At 41.1% G+C, this 5,196-nt stretch overlaps 1 pseudogene; it reads left to right on the top strand.

The window, feature by feature from the left end:
- The first annotated feature begins 2,535 nt into the window (after positions 1–2,535).
- Positions 2,536–5,085, top strand: LOC118562444 (annotated as a pseudogene).
- Positions 5,086–5,196: the final 111 nt, after the last annotated feature.

Raw genomic sequence — 5,196 nt, 5'->3', positions numbered from 1 at the left:
GTAGCTCCGTTGCTCTCACCGTATACTTTGAAAACGGTTAGGAGTCGCAAGAAGCAAACTCTCTTACAAGTTTATGAGAAGAAGAGGAAGGCCTCAGAAGAAAGAAATAAGACCAGAGTGGATATGTGAGATTTTTTTCACGCGATTCCCCTGAGGATCGAAAGAGAAGGTAACATGGTCCTGCGAATTCGCTGTTACTCAAAAAGAGAAATGGAATTTTCTTACTTACATTCATCCAAAAAATTGCACTCTTACCTTTAATCCAGAATAATGAAATTTGAGTTTAGTTGGCTTTTTAAAATAATACTATTAAGCAGAGGTGTTCAACTTGGGAGTTGAGAGGTAATGCAGAGAGATCACAAGATTTAGTCCCAAACCCGCCCCCCAACACTGGCCTCACCCCTGCCCCGACCCGCAGCTCCAACCCAAGGCTTGCAAATCCACTCTGTTAGATACTCTGACAGATAAAGAACAGAATAATCTTCTCATGTTTTGTATGTTTTTAACTTTTTTTAACCTTTTCTTGTTTTAATGTACAGCATTACATTTTACCAGGGATGTGTAGACTTTTTACATCCCTTGCGTCGTTACTGCCATCAGGTGCGATGACAGAACCTTGCCAACACTGATTTAAGCACAGTAACAGCAGTAGAAATGTGAGTACAACTATCCAACACAAAGTGTCAAACCAGTTTGCTGTCGCGAGTGCCAGTCATCGGATAACATCAGCGGGACAGAAGTCAAGGCCTCACATTATGTGGCGGATCGTTCTTTATTATGTCAGAGTGGTTTATGTGGCAAAATTAGTTTTTTGTTTTTGATTAACATTAGTTTCTTCTTATTTCACATGAGTTTAAAGTGACTTCAAAGGAAATCCTGGCCAACAAAATAGCCATCCCCTTGCAAAACAACGACAAACCCCCGTTGGATCTACTTAAAGAACAGCTACAACAGGGAATAAACACTAGTTTTATGAGCACTTTATGAAACACTGTTTGCAATTAAACGTTTGTCTTTAATTTTTGTTTTGTTACAAAAGAAGAATAAAATGTACATAAATGTATTATTTATAAGAATTTAGACTATATCTGTTAAAAAAATCGTTTAATATTTTATAGAAATGGTCTTCAACCATTTTTGTTTGACTTTTTGTTCTCTTTGTACATAGTTTCTTAGTTTCTTTGATCTTAATTTTTTTTTGATAGTTTTAGTTAAGTTTCGTCAGCCTAGTTAAAGAGTTGTTCATTGAAATATGTTCAACTTAAATTATTCATTTTCACTTTTTTTTCATTTCTAGAGAAGTTGCCACAAATGTATTACATATATGTGCAGAGTTTGCTGTTTGGGAATGCCAAGAGCTCGACACCTCTTTCATCTATTGTCCTAATATCATTAGACTTAGACTTAGACAAACTTTATTGTTATTTTGTATGCACAGAGTGCATACAGAACAAAGTTTTGTTTGCATACAGCTTAGAATTTCAGTGAATTGCAGTGGATTTCAGAATAAAGTAACTTTTCAGGATAGTTTCAGGATAAAGTGCAGCAGTGATTTCACATTACAGCAATTGAAATGTAAACAATGCAGGACTCATGTGGTACAGAGTCCAGTTTTAGCTTCAGCAGTTCAACAGTCTGATGGCAGCAGGGAAAACGTTTTTACAGAACCTGGTGGACCTGCAGCGAATGCTGCGGAACCTCTTCCCAGAAGAGAGCCCAGAAAGCCAAATTGGGCCAATATTATTATTATTACAATATAAGCCCAATATAACAATATAACAAATAATGTATTGCCCTGTTAGGTTATTTGATAATAAATAATAATTTAATTGCACAACAATCCCACAGTTGAGAAAAACAAACAAATGAAGAGAAATGTAAGATATAACTTGGAACTCCAGTGGTTCTTAATGGCAAATACAGTATAACTGAACTGAAGTCTAATGCAAAGCACAATAATAGTTTAGTATTTGGTACAAATATTTCAAACTAATTATATTGACCTACAACACCACTATCTCAGATTATTGAAAGAGGAAGATCAGAGTTATGCTGGATCCTTTGTTGAAACAGAGCCACGTACTGTATTCTGAAAAACCTCTGAGACAATCAGACCAGAGTTTAGATTTCTACACTTTTTTTTAGCCTTTCTGTCTTAACTTAATGGTTAATTGTTTTCTCATGATGGCTGCTAATCCTGCAAATTTACCACTCACCGAAAAACCTCACTGAAAAGTTTGACGTCAGAAAAATAGAGGATTAAAATGCTGTAATCATATGCAAAACTTCAATGTAACCTTTCCCCAAAGGTTTAAACTCTTTAACTGGTGATGTTTTGTAATGTCCGCTGTGTTCACAGAGGGAAGCTGCCATCTACGCCCCTCATCTCAGTCACCCGAGCTGCTCCTGCAGACATGCGTAACCAGGCAACAGCAAACAAACCGGCTGGATGACTCCAAAGGAGAGTTGTTGTTCTGCCTAAAGCTGCTCAAATTGTCCTGTTGGCCGACTTTCATCTAACTGAACTGTCAGAAAATGAGCTCAGAAATTATTGTGTCTCGGCCGTATTATGACACCAGAGCTGCAGCTCAGGGAGTCCAGAAGAAAAGTCCTCTGCTGGAGCAGGATGTCCCACAGCCGTCTTCAGGCTCAGCCACCGCCGGGTACCGCTCTGCCAAATATACCCCAGGTGAATGGTTCTCCAACTACCACAACATCCTTGAGCAAGCCGGTACCAACCGCCACGAAGCCCAGAAACATACACGGGAGTTCCAGAACTTTGAACCAGGAACACAGAGGCTTGCTGCTTTAAAGAACCCAGGAGAGGGAACACGTCTGCTGGGAGAGAGAAACTGCCAAGACATCCAATTACATGAAGTCTGAGCTGCAGCGGCACAGTCGACACCGTCCAGGCCGACAACAGAGTGTGGCTTGCTTGAATGGCTGAGGAAGCGTCTGGAGAACGCGCTCTGGATGCCAGTGAGACTCCTTATGCCATCGCCACCGATAATTATGACCTGCAGAGGAAAGAAGGCTGGTGGGAGAGCTGGTCAGAGACACTGTGGAGAGGAGCTGCTGAAGGTCAGCGCTGTAACTAACTACGTTGCTGCACAGCAGCTTGGATTTGTCTTTGTTTAAAGAGCCAACATTTGATTAGTTTATGCAGTTCAGAATTATGAAATGAATATATTAAATTTTATATGATATATAAGTTTTAAAGCTATATAACTCAGATTGAACCTACACTAAGAGCAACATTAGCTGTAACTCATGCAGCATGGAAATGTGAAAAGGTATCTATTGTTTTCTTTCTTAAATAAATAATTTCTACTTTTCATAAAAATACTGAAAGCGTTTTAATTTAACTTAGTTATTTCTTTATTCTTATTATCTTTTAATAGTACAGGGTGGCGCAGGTGTAAAATGTGTTTGGAGATCTCAGTCCAGTTGATGTGGCCGACCCGGGTTTAAGTCCCATATATATATATATATATATATATATATATATATATATATATATATATATATATATATATGATTCGGTTGATTGCACAACATACCCCCATGGGAAGCTTAAAGTGTGTTAAAGTGTGTAAAGTGTGCAAAATAGACTTTATGGTCTGCTAAGAATCGTACCGAGTTCCAAAATTCCATTATCTGATAGGAATGATATAAATTACTGTGTTCTTCACATTTTCTACTTTTTAACAATTTAGAGTGAGTATAATTAGGCTGAAAATCTTCACATGATGAATCTAACCATAAGCCAACCACAGCAGGCTGAACATGCTAGTAGCTCTGTCCTGTTTTGCAGGAGGTGGATTTGATCGTTAGCGTCAGGCTCTTCTGAAGAAAAACTGCAGCTCAGGTTGTCGCTCAGATCAAGTGAGTGAAAACTGGCTCCCTCACGAACAACCCTCGCCTGTTTAAAGCTTCTCACTTTAGGGGAGCACGTGCTCATGGATTTCTGGTTTCTGTGTCTCAGGAGGAACAGAGATGCCCAGCAATCGCTGGAGATGGACTGGTCTGATAAGTGTCAGGCCTACGGCTTTGATGACACCAGTGGAAGACACAGTAACAGGAGTCCTAGATACACAGCAGCACCCCAGCTCCGCCACAATGCAGGAGCAGTGAGTCTGACTCTGTGGAAATATCAAAGCTGTCTCCATCTCTTACCCACAAGAGGTTCATTCTGGTCTACTGCAGGGTTTCTACCCCCTCATCTTGGACAAAGTTTACCCAAGATAACCTGTCCAAGGCCCTGCAGGAGGAACATGCCACCAACAGTCTCAGGTCAGAGCCACACTGGTTCATATCTCTCCCAGAGATTAACCACCGACTGGTGGAAACATAGTGGCTGTGTTTGTGTGTGTCAGGATGCTTGTGGAGCAAATGTTGGAGGACACAACTGAGGACCTGAGAGTCCAATGCTCCAACGTCAACCAAGCCTTCAGCCTGCATTGTGAGGACCTCATTGAGGTCAAGACCCAGCTGGAGATGAAGTTAGCTCAGGTAGACATGCTGACCCACAGACAAACAGCCCGACTGATGAACTGTGACTCACTGGTTTATTGTTCTTGCAGACTTTGGAGCAAATTGGGTCCCAGGAGAGGAACATTGAGGCTCTAGAGCAGGCCATCCACGACAAAGAGGCTCCACTGAGAGTGGTTCAATCCAGACTTTACCTTCGCTCTCTCAGACCAAACATGGAGCTCTGCAGGGATCAGCCCCAGCTCAGGTAGAACCAGACAAACAGCAAAAACGTCTGTATCTCTTTCCTCTGTCTCCATGCTTTCATTTATGGTCTGTGTCCACAGTTTGGAACGAGAGGTGAGGCAGATAGATGCCACCTTGGAGTCTCTGAAGCAGAAGCTAAGCGAAGCCAGAAGCTCCCTGTCCCATCTGGAGGAGTCCCGGATGGCTCTTCAGAAAGACATAAACTGTAAAACCCACTCGCTGTTCATTGACAGGGAAAAGTGCATGACTCAGCGTAAACGATACCCAACCATCTCAGTACTGTCAGGATACTGAACAAGTCTGCGTTCAAATTGGGATTGTTGTGCTTTTTGCCGCGTGTTGCTGTGATCATAGAGTGAAGAACAACATTCAGTCCTCCAGAAGAGATGTTTTTCCTTCACATGAATCATCCTTTTACTGTTCTTGCTTCAACTCTGTGTTTAATGAGCTGCTGAAATA

The sequence above is a fragment of the Fundulus heteroclitus genome, unplaced genomic scaffold (assembly GCF_011125445.2).
Source record: "Fundulus heteroclitus isolate FHET01 unplaced genomic scaffold, MU-UCD_Fhet_4.1 scaffold_92, whole genome shotgun sequence".
In the NCBI taxonomy this organism is placed as follows: Eukaryota; Metazoa; Chordata; class Actinopteri; order Cyprinodontiformes; family Fundulidae; genus Fundulus; species Fundulus heteroclitus.
Note: the sequence above shows the minus strand (reverse complement) of the source record. Positions and strands in the feature narration are given on the sequence as shown.